General features: G+C 37.9%; 1 pseudogene; it reads right to left on the reverse strand.

Annotated features, from left to right (window-relative positions):
* Positions 1 to 4,831: 4,831 nt before the first annotated feature.
* On the reverse strand, positions 4,832 to 4,947 carry LOC138088101 (U6atac minor spliceosomal RNA; annotated as a pseudogene).
* Between the last annotated feature and the right edge of the window lie 10,376 nt (positions 4,948 to 15,323).

Genomic DNA, 15,323 nt, shown 5'->3' on the forward strand with positions numbered 1-15,323 from the left:
GAAGAAGCAAGACACCTTTGGCCTGTACAATGAACCTCAGCTGCAAGGAAGTCTAGCAGAGGTATTTTCTAGCTTCTCAACTTCTGAAATGCAAGATGGTATGTGTACTAACCAAATCCTCTCTAATCTGTGTAGCTTCCTAGTTAAAATTTTTTTAGGACAGGCTGAGGAAGTGTTGTGAAGTTCTTAATTTTTTTTAATGGTACTTTAACAACTTAACAGTCACTAATTTTATCTTGGCCATGCCACATGGCTAGCAGGATCTTAGTTCCCCACTGTGCCCCTGCAGTGGAATCACAGTGTATTAACTACTGGACCTCTAGGGAAGTCTCAGGATGTGAAGTTCTAGTTGCTCTTCTATCCAGGAGAATTTCACCAGTCTTCCTATTTCATCTTACTGCCTCATTTGTAAATTTTTCAGTAAATGATTTTTGTGGTATTTTTCCTAGAGTTCTCTACATGAACAAATTGTTCTTATTGACGTCACTCTGCTTATTTAACTTCTATGCAGAGTACATCATGAGAAACACTGGGCTGGAAGAAATACAAGCTGGAATCAAGATTGCCGGGAGAAATATCAATAACCTCAGATATGCAGATGACACCACCCTTATGGCAGAAACTGAAGAGGAACTAAAAAGCCTCTTGATGAAAGTGAAAGAGGAGAGTGAAAAAGTTGGCTTAAAGCTCAACATTCAGAAAACGAAGATCATGGCATCCAGTTCCATCACTTCATGGAAAATAGATGGGGAAACAGTGGAAACAGTGTCAGACTTTATTTTGGGGGGCTCCAAAATCACTGCAGATGGTGATGGCAGCCATGAAATTAAAAGACGTTTACTCCTTGGAAGGAAAGTTATGACCAATCTAGATAGCATATTCAAAAGCAGAGACATCACTTTGCTGACTAAGGTCCATCTAGTCTAGGCTATGGTTTTTCCAGTGGTCATGTATGGATGTGAGAGTTGGACTGTGAAGAAAGCTGAGCACCAAAGAATTGATGCTTCTGAACTGTGGTGTTGGTGAAGACTCTTGAGAGTCCCTTGGACTGCAAAGAGATCCAACCAGTCCATTCTGAAGGAGATCAGCCCTGGGATTTCTTTGGAAGGAATGATGCTAAAGCTGAAACTCCAGTACTTTGGCCACCTCATATGAAGAGTTGACTCATTGGAAAAGACTGTGATGCTGGGAGGGATTGAGGGCAGGAGGAAAAGGGGACGACTGAGGATGAGATGGCTGGATGGCATTACTGACTCGATGGATGTGAGTTTGAGTGAACTCTGGGAGATGGTGATGGACAGGGAGGCCTGGCATGCTGCGATTCATGGGGTCGCAAAGAGTCGGACATGACTGAGCGACTGAACTGACTGACTGACTGATTGACCTCAGCCTTATGGCACTTAGTATCCGGTTTCCCAGCTTCCTACCTCTTTCGTGTGCTTTTTATCTTCCAGAAGTTATTGACCACACTTGCAGTTGCCATTTGCTGTTTATCTCTTGATAGTGTTGTCCTGGTAGAGAGAAAGAATTTTAATTACATTACCCTTATTTAGTGGGGCTTCAAAAGAAAACAGAGATAAATGTGCTAAACAAAATAAGTTTAATCTAAAGTACAGTCAAATTTTTTTGCTATCTTTACTTTTTCTTAGGTGATCTATTTTTAGTCTACAGGTCATAAATATCATACAGATGGCAATATCTCCCAAGTTTATATCTTCACCCATGAGTTCACCACAGAATTTCTAATTCATATATCCCTCTGCTTACTCGGCATGCCCTCCTAAATATTTAAGAGATATAATGAATATAACTGTATAAAAATAGAATTATTGATTATGTTCTATTCTTTCCTGTTTTATTTCCTAACATCTAAAAGATGTACAGACAGACAGTTAAGGGGGCTTGGGTTCCAGCTCTTTTGATAAAACTTGCTAATTATTACAGTATGAATCTTATTATTTCTCAATGGGAAAATATTCCTTGTGTTTCAGCTTAAGATATAGATTGTAGTGTTTAAAATTCCTCAAAGCCAATCTTTTCAAAAGGCACACACCTTGAACATTTTGCTTTTGCATTTTTTACTCAAGATAAAAGAAGTATTCTTCATCTATAAAATAAGTCATAATTCTGTAGATAATTAACACCCTTTGGCCACCTCATAAGAAGAGTTGACTCATTGGAAAAGACCCTGATGCTGGGAGGGATTGGGGGCAGGAGGAGAAGGGGACGACAGAGGATGAGATGGCTGGATGGCATCACCGACTCGATGCACATGAGCTTGAGTGAACTCTGAGAGTTGGTGGCAGACAGGGAGCCCTGGCATGCTGTGATTCATGGGGTAGCAAAGAGTCAGACATGACTGAGCGACTGAACTGAACTGAACTGACAAATTATTATTTTGCACTTCATTTAAAATTTAATTTTATTTCATTTATTTTTATTTTTTAAAGGCTCATTTCTCATTTATGTAACTGTTGAGTGTGTTCTGGTACATATATTTTTACGGAGTACAATTGATTTACAGTGTTGTGTTGGTTTCATGTATACAGCAAAATGAAATCAGTTATGCATATACATATATCAACTCTTTTTCAGATTATTTTCCTATATAGATCATTAGAGTATTGAGTAAAGTTCCCTCTGCTATACAGTTCAGTTCAGTCACTCAGTCGTGTCCGACTATTTGTGATCCCATGGCCTCCCTGTCCATCACCAACTACCGGAGTTCACACATACTCACGTCCATCAAGTCAGTGATGCCATCCAGCCATCTCATCCTCGGTCGTCCCATTCTCCTCCTGCCCCCAATCCCTCCCAGCATCAAAGTCTTTTCCAGTGAGTCAACTCTTTGCATGAGGTGGCCAAAGTACTGGAATTTCAGCTTTAGCATCATTTCTTCCAAAGAAATCCCAGGGCTGATCTCCTTCAGAATGGACTGGTTGGATCTCCTTACACTCCAAGGGACTCTCAAGAGTCTTCACCAACACCACAGTTCAAACGCATCAATTCTTCAGCGCTCAGCCTTCTTCACAGTCCAACCGTCACATCCAAAGATGACCACTGGAAAACCCATAGCCTTGACTAGATGGACTTTGTCGGCAAAGTAACGTCTCTGCTTTTGAATATGCTGTCTAAGTTGGTCATAACTTTTCTTCCAAGGAGTAGGAGTCTTTTAATTTCATGGCTGCAGTCACCATCTGCAGTGATTTTGGAGCCCCCCAAAATAAAGTCTGACACTGTTTCCACTGTTTCCCCATCTATTTTCCATGAAGTGATGGAACTGGATGCCATGATCTTCGTTTTCTGAATGTTGAGCTTTAAGCCAACTTTTTCACTCTCCTCTTTCACTTTCATCAAGAGGCTTTTTAGTTCCTCTTCACCTTCTGCCATAAGGGTAGTGTCATCTGCATATCTGAGGTTATTGATATTTCTCCCGGCAATCTTGATTCCAGCTTGTGTTTCTTCCAGCCCAGCGTTTCTCATGATGTACTCTGCATATAAGGTATATAAGCAGGGTTCAGCCTTGACGTACTCCTTTTCCTATTTGGAACCAGTCTGTTGTTCCATGTCCAGTTCTAACTGTAGTTTCCTGACCGCATACAGATTTCTCAAGAGGCAGGTCAGGTTGTCTGGTATTCCCGTCTCTCGCAGAATTTTCCACAGTTTATTGTCATCCACACAGTCAAAGGCTTTGGCATAGTCAATAAAGCAGAAATAGATGTTTTTCTGGAACTCTCTTGCTTTTTCCATGATCCAGCAGATGTTGGCAATTTGATCTCTTGTTCCTCTGCCTTTTCTAAAACCAGTTTGAACATCAAGAAATTCATGGTTCACGTATTGCTGAAGCCTGGCTTGCAGAATTTTTAGCATTACTTTACTAGTGTGTGAGATGAGTGCAATTGTGAGGTAGTTTGAGCATTCTTTGGCATTGCCTTTCTTTGGGATTGGAATGAAAACTGACCTTTTCCAGTCCTGTGGCCACTGCTGAGTTTTCCAAATTTGTTGGCATATTGAGTGCAGCACTTTCACCTCATCATCTTTCAGGATTTGAAATAGCTCAACTGGAATTCCATCATCTCCACTAGCCTTGTTCATAGTGATGCTTTCTAAGGCCCACTTGACTTCACATTCCAGGATGTCTGGCTCTAGGTGAGTGATCACACCATCGTGATTATCCGGGTCATGAAGATCTTTTTTGTACAGTTCTGTGTCTTCTTGCCACCTCTTCTTAATATCTTCTGCTTCTGTTAGGTCCATACCATTTCTGTCCTTTATTGAGCCCATCTTTGCATGAAATGTTCCCTTTGTATCTCTAATTTTCTGGAAGAGATCTCTAGTCGTTCCCACTCTGTTCTTTTCCTCTATTTCTTTACATTGATCACTGAAGAAGGCTTTCTTATCTCTCCTTGCTATTCTTTGGAACTCTGCATTCAGATGTTTATATCTTTCCTTTTCTCCTTTGCTTTTCACTTCTCTTCTTTTCACAGCTTTTTATAAGGCCTCCCCAGACAGCCATTTTGCTTTTTTTTATTTCTTTTCCATGGGGATGGTCTTGATCTCTGTCTCCTTTACAATGTCATGAACCTCATTCCATAGTTCATCAGGCATTTCATCTATCAGATCTAGGCCCTTAAATCTATTTCTCACTTCCACTGTATAATCATAAGAGATTTGATTTAGGTCATACCTGAATGGTCTAGCAGTTTTCCCTAATTTCTTCAATTTAAGTCTGAATTTGGTAATAAGGAGTTCATGATCGGAGACACAGTCAGCTGTAGGTTCTAATTAGTTTTCTATTTTATATATAGTGGTGTGTATATCTCAATCCCAATAAAAACAGTGGTTAGATGTCACATAATAGATGGCAGTGCCTTAAGCATATGCTTATTGTCAAGCCACTACTATTCTTGTCAAGGGGAGTGTTAACCTTCTCCTTTCACACAACAATAAATCTAATTGTAAAACAAGTTTGTTTTTATCTTCTGTTCAATGTTACAGACTGATCCTTAGATTTATAGTGAGGACATGTGTTTTATTGCTCTAATTTATTTTGGTCCTGATATCCATGGGAATGAGACTTTGGGTTACAAGCCTCCAGTATATATTATATAAATATTTTTTATTACATAAATTCATACCATCAATAAACAATATTCTTATTTTAAAAATGTGCTTGAAGTCAGAAATAATCTAAAAACTCTATATTTTAGAGGTTAGGTAAGCACAAGCTGGAATCAAGATTGCCAGGAGAAATATCAATAACCTCAGATATGCAGATGACACCACCCTGATGGCAGAAATTGAAGAGGAACTAAAAAGCCCCTTATGAATGTGAAAGACGATAGTGAAAAACTTGGCTTAAAGCTCAACATTCAGAAAACAAAGATCATGGCATCCGGTCCCCTCACTTCATGGAAAATAGATGGGGAAACAGTGGAAACAGTGTCAGACTTTACTTTGGGGGGCTCCAAAATCACTGCAGATGGTGACTGCAGCCATGAAATTAAAAGACTCCTACTCCTTGGAAGAAAAGTTATGACCAACCTAGACAGCATATTCAAAAGCAGAGGCATTACTTTGCCGACTAAGGTCCGTGTAGTCAAGGCTGTGGTTTTTCCAGTAGTCATGTTTGGATGTGACGGTTGGACTGTGAAGAAGGCTGAGCGCCGAAGAATTGATGCGTTTGAACTGTGGTGTTGGAGAAGACTCTTGAGAGTCCCTTGGACTGCAAGGAGATCCAACCAGTCCATTCTGAAGGAGATTGGCCCTGGGATTTCTTTGGAAGGAATGATGCTAAAGCTGAAACTCCAGTACTTTGCCACCTCATGCGAAGAGTTGACTCATTGGAAAAGACTCTGATGCTGGGAGGGATTAGGGGCAGGGGGAGAATGCGACGACCGAGGATGAGATGGCTGGATGGCATCACTGACTCGATGGACGTGAGTCTGAGTGAACTCTGGGAGTTGGTGATGGATAGGGAGGCCTGGCGTGCTGTTATTCATGGGGTCGCAAACAGTCAGACACGACTGAGCAACTGAACTGAACTGAACTGAGGCTTTTGATTAAGTTATAAATTTAATAATGTGAATATAATATATTGAGTATATCAAGAAACATATTGTCATATTTTGGAAAGAATATTTTAACTAAATGATAGAATTACCTTCATGGTAAGGATTCTACATAAGTAAGTTTGGCCAGAATTTCTTCATGATGTTAAAAAACAACATAAGAAGTGCTAAAATATTACAGGAAGAAAATCAAGTCAAATGAGTAGTCAAGATTTTAACATATTTAAAATTTTATCTGAAAATGATGGCAATCTGATTCAAATGGTGTCTTTTTAATGGAGCCACACTGTTTCCTATAAAATTCTAATTAAAATTCTACTGCAGACTAAATTTTAAAACTATAGAAAATAGACTGGCAAAACACCTACTGGTAAAATCTTGGATGATTCAACGGTATTTATAAGACAAACAGATATAGATTGAAAATAATCTTCCAAGACTTGAGCACAAAGTGCACTTTGAGTCTACCTGAAAAAGTAGGAGGATGTTGAATACCTTCTTCACCATATAGTATCAGGCTTAAAAATACAGAGTGAGCACTTGCCTGTGTTTCTCACCTCTGAAAATAATTTTAAATCTAGGCAAAGAATAAGAGACACTTTAGATAACTCAGGGAAGAATCAGGTAAACTGCTGGTTTATTCTGGGAGTACAGTTCCTTGATAAAAGGCAAGCATGTGACTTCAGGGAAATTTTTGATAGCAATGCATGCTAGAAAATTATAGTTTTCATTTACTATATATATACCCAGAGGACTGGGGTGTCATCCCATTGGAAATGAGTCTCAATAGAGAGGACTGTCAGAAGTTCCATTAACACAGGATCTTTGTTTTCTTCACTGCTTCAACTCAGTGACTCAAACAGTACCTGGTACATAGTAGTTACTGGTTATATAGATATAGAGAATTGACAGGCAATGTTATTTTCAGCTTCATCCTACTGTATCTTGAAGTAAATCTGAAGGATATGAGACAAACCATGCAATAATTATCATCATCATTACAAGCATCATACTTAGTATAATTACCTAATATTTCTAGAGCTCATGCCTATGTTTTCCTCTAGGAGTTTTATGGTTTCTGGTCTTACATTTAGATCTTTAATCCATTTTGAGTTTATTTTTATGTGTGGTGTTAGAAAGTGTTCCATTTTCATTCTTTTACAGGTGGTTGACCAGTTTTCCCAGCACCACTTGTTAAAGAGATGGTCTTTTCTCCATTGTATATTCTTGCTTCCTTTGTCAAAACACTCTGTGACATAAATCACAGCAGGATCCTCTATGACCCACCTCCAAGAGTGGAAATAAAAGCAAAAATAAACAAATGGGACCTAATTAACTTAAAAGTTTTTGCATAATGAAGGAAACTATAAGCAAGGTGAAAAGACAGCCTTCTGAATGGGAGAAAATAATTGCAAATGAAGCAACTGACAAAGCAATCTCAAAAATGTACAAGCAACTCCTACATTTCAATTTCAGCAAAATAAGTGACCCAATCAAAAAATGGGCCAAAGAACTAAACAGACATTTCTCCAAAGAAGATATACAAATAGCTAACAAACACATGAAAAGATGCTCAACATCACTCATTATCAGAGAAATGCAAATCAAAACCACAATGAGATACCATTTCATGCCAGTCAGAATGGCTGCTATTCAAAAGTCTACAAGCAATAAATGCTGGAGAGGGTGTGGAGAAAAGAGGAGCCTCTTACACTGTTGATGGGAATGCAAACTAGTACAGGCACTATGAAGAACAGTGTGGAGATTCCTTAAAAAACTGGAACTAGAACTGCCTTATGACCCAGCAATCCCACTGCTGGACATACACACCAGGGAAACCAGAATTGAAAGAGACATGTGTATCCCAATGTTCATCACAGCACTATTTATAATAGCCAGGACATGAAAGAAACCTAAATGTCCATCAGCAGATGAATGGATAATAAAGCTGTGGTACATATGCACAATGGAGTATTACTCAGCCATTAAAAAGAATGCATTTGAATCAGTTCTAATGAAGTGGATGAAACTGGAGCCTATTATACAAAGTGAAGTAAGTCAGAAAGAAAAACACCAATACAGTATACTAACGCATATATATGGAATTTAGAAAGATGGTAACAATGACCCTGTATGCCAGACAGCAAAAGAGACACAGATATAAAGAACATACTGTTGGACTCTGTGGGAGAAGGCGAGGGTGGGGAGATTTGAGAGAATAGTATTGAAACATGTATATTATCATATGTGAAATAGATCACCAGTCCAGGTTTGATGCATGAGGCAGGATGCTCAGGGCTGGTGCATTAGGATGACCCAGAGGGATGGGATGGGGAGGGAGGTGGGAGGTAGGGTCTGGATGGGGAACACATGTACACCCATGGCTGATTCATGTCAATGTATAGCAAGAAACCACCATAATATTGTAAAGTAATTAGCCTCCAATTAAATTAAGAAAATTAAAAAAAAATTCCTAGAGCTCTGTGGAGAAGGAAATGGCAACCCACTCCAGTGTTCTTGCCTAGAGAATTCCAGGGATGAGGGAGCCTGGTGGGCTGCCATCTATAGGATCACACAGAGTCGGACACGACTGAAGCAACTTAGCAGAAGCAGCAGCAGCAGCAGAGCTCTGTAGTTAGTGCTAGACACTCTGCTGACATTATTTTTTTAATGTTTTTTTTTGTTGTTGTGGTAAAAATCAAATGATATAAACCACTATTTTAGCCATATTTGGCTGTGCAGTTCAATGGCACTAAAGATATTCACATTGCTCAACTCTCGCCGTCATCCATCTCCCAAATTTTTACTTTCCTTAACTGAAACCATCTCCCCATTAAATACTAATTCCCCATTCCTTCTCTACCTCCTCATCCCAGCCCCTGGCATCTACCAATGTACTCTCTGAATCTATGAATTTGACTATTCTAGGTACCTTGTACAGCGTTTTGCTAACATTATGTTATTCATATGACAACTCTGAAGCATAGGCAATAACATTATCCTTATTTGAAACAAACTTGACAGAGGTTGCTAGAAATAGCAGATCTTAGAGCTTAAACTCAGGCATTGGCTCCATGACCTAAGCTCTTATTTGGGCTAAAAACAAAGAAGTCATCCGATGGCAGATACTACTCTTTGAATGTTTTTCTCCTCACTTACAGTGTAATAAAACCCCCAAGCCCTCTTTTGGTATATGCTTGCCAGAAATAAAGTGACCTTTTGACTGGCTCTGTTAAAGGTGAGTATGGTCATATGAATATGTTCTATCTGATACAATGAAGTGGAAGTGACATGTACAGTATTTGAAACCTTAAGGGAAGAGACCACAGAAAATATTCTCTACTCCTCCCTTCTTTCTAGTAGTAGCTCTCTAGTTCCACTTTGCAGAGCAGGTAGGTACCTTCACTGGTTAAGAATTTCTTTCCTCTTATGCAAGTCTCCCAAAGAGAGAGACAAAGTGTATTGTCTTTCTACCCAAGACTATTGTTTTGTAACTAAGAGACGTAGCTTCTTTGGGAAAAACAAAACAAAAGAAAACACAAACATGGATTAGAAAGGTTTGAGGCTTCCCTGGTGGCTCAATGGTAAAGAATCCACCTGAAATATAGGAGCTGCAGGAAATGGAGGTTTGATCCCTGGGTTGGGAAGATACCCTGGAGGAAGTCAAGGCAACCCATCCCGGTATTCTTGCCTGGACAATCCCATGGACAGAGGAACTTGGTGGGCTATAGTCTATAGGTTTGCAAAGAGTCAGATATGACTGAAGTGACTTAGTACACAGGCAAGAGAAGGGTTCAGGAGCCAGTATATATGAAATCAGCTTTTAGGAGTAAAAACACTTGGCAATGCTTTGTTGTACCTGAAACCAAGCAAACACATCAAAATCTTCTAATGGGGCATTATTGTTAGGAAAAAAAAATCACCAAATTTGTGAAAATTCAACCTTTTTTTTTTTATTTTACTTTATTTTACTTTAGAATACTATATTGGTTTTCCCATACATCAACATGAATCCGCCACGGGTGTACATGAATTCCCAATCCTGAACCCTCCTCCCAACTCCCTCCCCATTCCATCTCTCTGGGTCATCCCAGTGCACCAGCCCCAAGCATCCTGTATCCTGCATTGAACCTAGACTGGTGATTCTTTTCTTACATGATATTATACATGTTTCAATGCCATTCTCCCAAATCATCCCACCCTCTCCCTCTCTCACAGAGTCCAAAAGTCTGTTCTATACATGTGTCTCTTTTGCTGTCTCACATACAGAGTTATCGTTACCATCATTCTAAATTCCATATATATGTGTTAGTATACTGTATTGGTGTTTTTCTTTCTGGCCTATTTCACTCTGTATAATAGGCTCCAGTTTCATCCACGTCATTAGAACTGATTCAAATAAGGGCTCCCAAATCTGCACCATCTGTAGCTCTGAAAACTCTAAGGTCATGTTCAGGTGGGGCCTTGGAGGTTATTGGACAGGGGACAACCTCCCAAGAACAGAGACTGTGACTACAGAAAACAAAGGAGATTTCCCCAGAAAGTTGAATCAAGGGCTGTCAGTTGAACAAGCTTAAGAACTTACTGTACCACCAACTGCTAATTGCTTATTATTTGGAAAATTTTATGATTATTACTCTTATGTTTTCCACAGTTGTATAAATAACTAGCACATCAAAAGTCAAATCCTAGCTTGATGAAAAGAAATGAACATCCTTAGACATCCTGGACTTGAAGTTGGGTACAGCAATTGGAGACAACTTTGGAATTGCTTATTTGGGAGTGAAAACAATGGTTCTTCCCAAGTTTCTATGTATTATTCTTCACTAATAGGATCTTTGAGTATAAATTAGGCACAAGATTAGCCAGCATAAAGCTGGTATTTTCTAACACCTTGAGGCTAACTGTTGGAATGTGACAGTGTTCTGGTCATGGCCAATGTCGTATGAGTAGAGTTAGTGTATATATCATATGACAAAGGCAGGGTCCCAGTGTCATCTTTTTCTGTTGGGTTTAGTTCCAATGTGATAGTTGAAGCTAACATGGCCATCTTGGACTGTGAAGTAGAAATCTGGTGTGGAGAATCCTAGGTTCCTGATGATATTGAAGCCAGCATACCTGTCTTAGAATGCCTATGTTACATAACAGAGGTAAACTTCTGTCTTCTTTAAGCCTATAAAAACCACTTTTATTTGGAGTTAAAAAAATTCTTTCCAAACTTTATCTTACCAATTCATGTTGAAGGACAGTTTAATGAAATAGACTCATCTTGATAAACCTGGGAAAACGTGAAGTCAATAATTAGGAGATAAATAAAGAGAAAAATATGTGAGTAGCTTTGTATACTAAGAACTAAATTAATTTACTATTTTAAAAATACTATATACTAAATGATGAGAGGGACTTCTTTTTTGGGAATATACCTAGATATACTGTCAGAGGCAGAAAGATTCATCTTCCTAAATACATACCTGAGGTGATGTGAAAGAAAAGAAATTATTCAGAAGTGATAAACTTTAACTCCACTGGGGCAAAGAGAACCTTGGGGTTATTATGACACATTTGCTCATTCCTGTTGGAACCACTGAGAGTCCATATTCACAGTGGGCTGATTACAAAAAAAAATACTCTACAGTGGGCAATAGTGTGATCTATAATTATCTTGGCCTTCATAGAGTAGAAAAAATTTCATTTGAAAGCCTATTTAAAAAAGCTTACTCTTACTTGAATTTGGGACAAGAAAAAGTCTTGTAGCAAGAAAATGTCTGTGGCCAGAAAAAGTCCAACTTAAAACATACATTTTAATTGTCCCCATGTTTAAGTGCTTTTCCTGGTAAAGGGAATAGCAGCCTACTCCAGTATTCTTCCCTGGAGAATTCCATGCACAGAGGAGCCTGGTGGACTATAGTCCATGAGATCACAAAGAGTCAGACATGACTGAGCAACTAACACTTCCACTTTTTTTTAAGTGCTATTAGGATATCAGCACAAGAAAATTAAAGTCTTCTTTAGGGGGTGCATTTTAATTGCAGACACTTAAAAATTCCTTTAAATAAGGTGGCAAGAGACATTAACAATCAAAAGTCTTTAAATACACAAGAGAAAAAAATGATCATTAAAACTAGCAAAATATACTATCACAGATAAGAATGATTTTTTGTTGTTAAAATAAATTATGAAAACAATAAAATAAAAACTATGATGAAAAATAAATATCTATCAATGTAATCAGATATATTTGATTAAAATCAAATAAAACTTTAAGAAATTAATGTAAGAACTAACTTTAAATCATCCAGTGGTTGGGATAAGCCAAAGATAAGGAAGTAAGGACTTCCCTGGTGGTCCAGTGATTAAGAATCTACCTGCCAATGCAGGAGACACAGTTTCGATCCTTGGTCCAGGAAGATTCCACATGCCCTGAACCAATTAAGCCCATGCACCACAACAGCTGAAGCTCTAGAGCCTGTGCTCCTCAGGAAGAGAAGTCAAAGAGATGAGAAGCCCACACACTGCAAGAAAGAGAAGCCCACTTTTGCCACAACTAGAGAAAGCCTGTGCACAGCAATGAAGGCCCTGAATCAGTAAATAAATAAGTCGAGGAGAGAGTAAACTGGATGACACATCTGAAAAAAAGAAAACCGAAGATAGGAGATAGAGACAAGAGATGAGAAATGTGAAGGAGACTAAAACTAGGAAAGGAAACTGAGAAAGAAATATTTTCATATAAAATGCAAAACATACATATAAAACATATACAAAAGCAAAAATAAGAGGATAGTGAGAATGGAAGAAGTGGAATTTTGAAAACACAAAACAGCTGACACTTCCAGTATTGATGAGAGACATAGGTCCTCAGTTTCAAAAAGCTTGATGGTTTGCAAGCAGGCATAACAAACACAGATCTATACCCAGAGATATAATGATAAAACTCAGAAGATAAATAAAATCAAAGAGGAGATTCCAAAAGTCACCAAAATGAAGAACCGAATGCCTGCAAAGAAAGGGCAAGCAGGTGATAATTTCTTGTTAAAAAACAAGAATAATAAAGGCAATAACAAAGGCAGCCAGAAGACAATGGGAAATAACTGAATCATGAGAGAAAATTGTCCCCCACATAAAACCTGTGCAGAAGCACACTATCTTTCAGAAACTAACACTCTTTGTATAAAAGCTTATTATTAAAAGATCCTTTCCGAAAACCTTGTAAAGTTTTGCTTTAAAAGGAGAAATTTTTTAAAGAAGGAAAGTATGGTATGAAAATTGGTGAGGCAATGAAATGCTATTTTTTGTGTAAATCTAAAAAAAAAAGTGATGGTTTCGGTTTTTGATGAAACAGTTTCTTAAAATTAGTAGAGCCACACTAATAAAGTTTAGAAATAGATTAACATTCAAGAGTTAAATCACAGTTTTTAAATACATAAAGGTATAGAATGGTCTTTTAATCCTACCAAAAAATCCTATCAAAAAAAAGTTTAGCAAGTATAAATAAGAATGAGAAATCCAGGGTATAAAAAAGTAGTCTATATGTACTTAAATCATTTAAACTAGAAATGAGATAAAATAACTCATAAATATTACTGTAAAGAAAAGGCAAATGTAAAATTCTTCAAAATTATATGAATAACACACTATGAATAAAATATTAAAAAGTAACAGGTGGAATAAAAGCAATAGGGATTATGGAAAAACTTGATATTTACCTAATCAGTTGAATTAGGTAAAGCATGTTTTACATTTGACTCTAAACTATAAAAGCTTCAAATGATAACTACTTCTGGAAATGTAATTATTAATAAAGTGGAAAACACCCTGTAAATACATTCTAGAGACAGATGATGAAAGCTAAAAATTATATCACAGGAAAATTATAAAGTAATAGAAGGAAAATAATAAAATGAAAAAAAAAAACAGAATGCAATAAATAAAATATACCTAACATATTGCTTATAAGAATTGGCTACTATATAAAGAATTCTTTAGTACTGATGCTCTTTAATTCATTTACCCCACAATTATTTGCTAATTTAAGGTTTTTGTTTTTTTTACAAAATCAAGAAAAATTGCTAAGTGACCTAAAAAAGAGGGAATTATTAAAACATTTATATTTTATATATCAATTATAGAATCTGAATAATTAATAAAATTTTTGATATTAATGCTTATAATATAATATACACATATACATATGTTGTTGTTCAGTCACTAAGTCATGTCCAACTCTTTGGCGATGCTATGGACTATAGACTGCCAGGCTCCTCTGTCCATGGGATTTCCCAGGCAAGAATGCTGGAGTGGATTGCCATTGCTTTTTCCAGGTGCCCTTCCTGACCCAGGGATTGAACCAAGTCTCCTGCATTGGCATGCGGCCTTTTTACCATTGCACAACTAGGGAAGCCCACAAGTTTCTATTGTTGTTGTTCAGACACTAAGTCATATTAGACTCTTTGAGACTATGGATTGCAGCACACCAGGCTTCCCTGTCCTGCACCATCTCCCAGAGTTTGCTCAAACTCATGTCAATTGAGTCAGTGATGCCATCTACCGATCTCATCCTCTGTCGCCCCATCCTCATTTGCCCTCAGTCTTTCCCAGCTTGAGGGTCTTTTCCAATGAGTCGGCTCTTCACATCAGGTGGCCAAAGTATTGAAGATTCAGCCTCAACCTCAGTCCTTCCAATGAATATTCAGGGTTGATTTCCTTAGGTTTAATCTCCCTGCAGTCTAAGGGACTCTCAAGAGTCTTCTCCAACACCACAGTTCAAAAGAATCAATTCCTCAGCGCTCAGCCTTCTTTGTGGTCCAACTCTGGCATCCATACATAACTACTGAAAAAAACATATCTTTGACTATACAGACCTTTATTTGCAAAGTGATGTCTCTACTTTTTTATATGATGTCTAGATTTGTCATTGCTTTTCTTCTAAGGAGTAAGCATTTTTTAATTTTATGACTGCAGTCACTGTCCACGGTGATTTTAGAGCCCAAGAAAGTAAAAGCTGTCATTGTTTCCACTTTCTCCCCTTCTATTTGCTGTGAAGTGATGGTATTCTTCTGTCCTCTGGGTTTTATTCTATTGGAGTAAAGTTTCCTCATAGTTCATTGGTCGTAGTGTGATGTGAATGTTAGTCTGTCATCTTAACAAGAGGGTGTGACTTTCCCTCTTTTTCTCCCTTTTCTGGCTTCTTACTCTGTTAACACATTTAGTGGCTGCCTCCTTTTTTCAGCTCATCCATTAACAAAACCAAACATT

The sequence above is a fragment of the Capricornis sumatraensis genome, chromosome 10 (genome assembly GCF_032405125.1).
Source record: "Capricornis sumatraensis isolate serow.1 chromosome 10, serow.2, whole genome shotgun sequence".
NCBI lineage: Eukaryota > Metazoa > Chordata > Mammalia > Artiodactyla > Bovidae > Capricornis > Capricornis sumatraensis.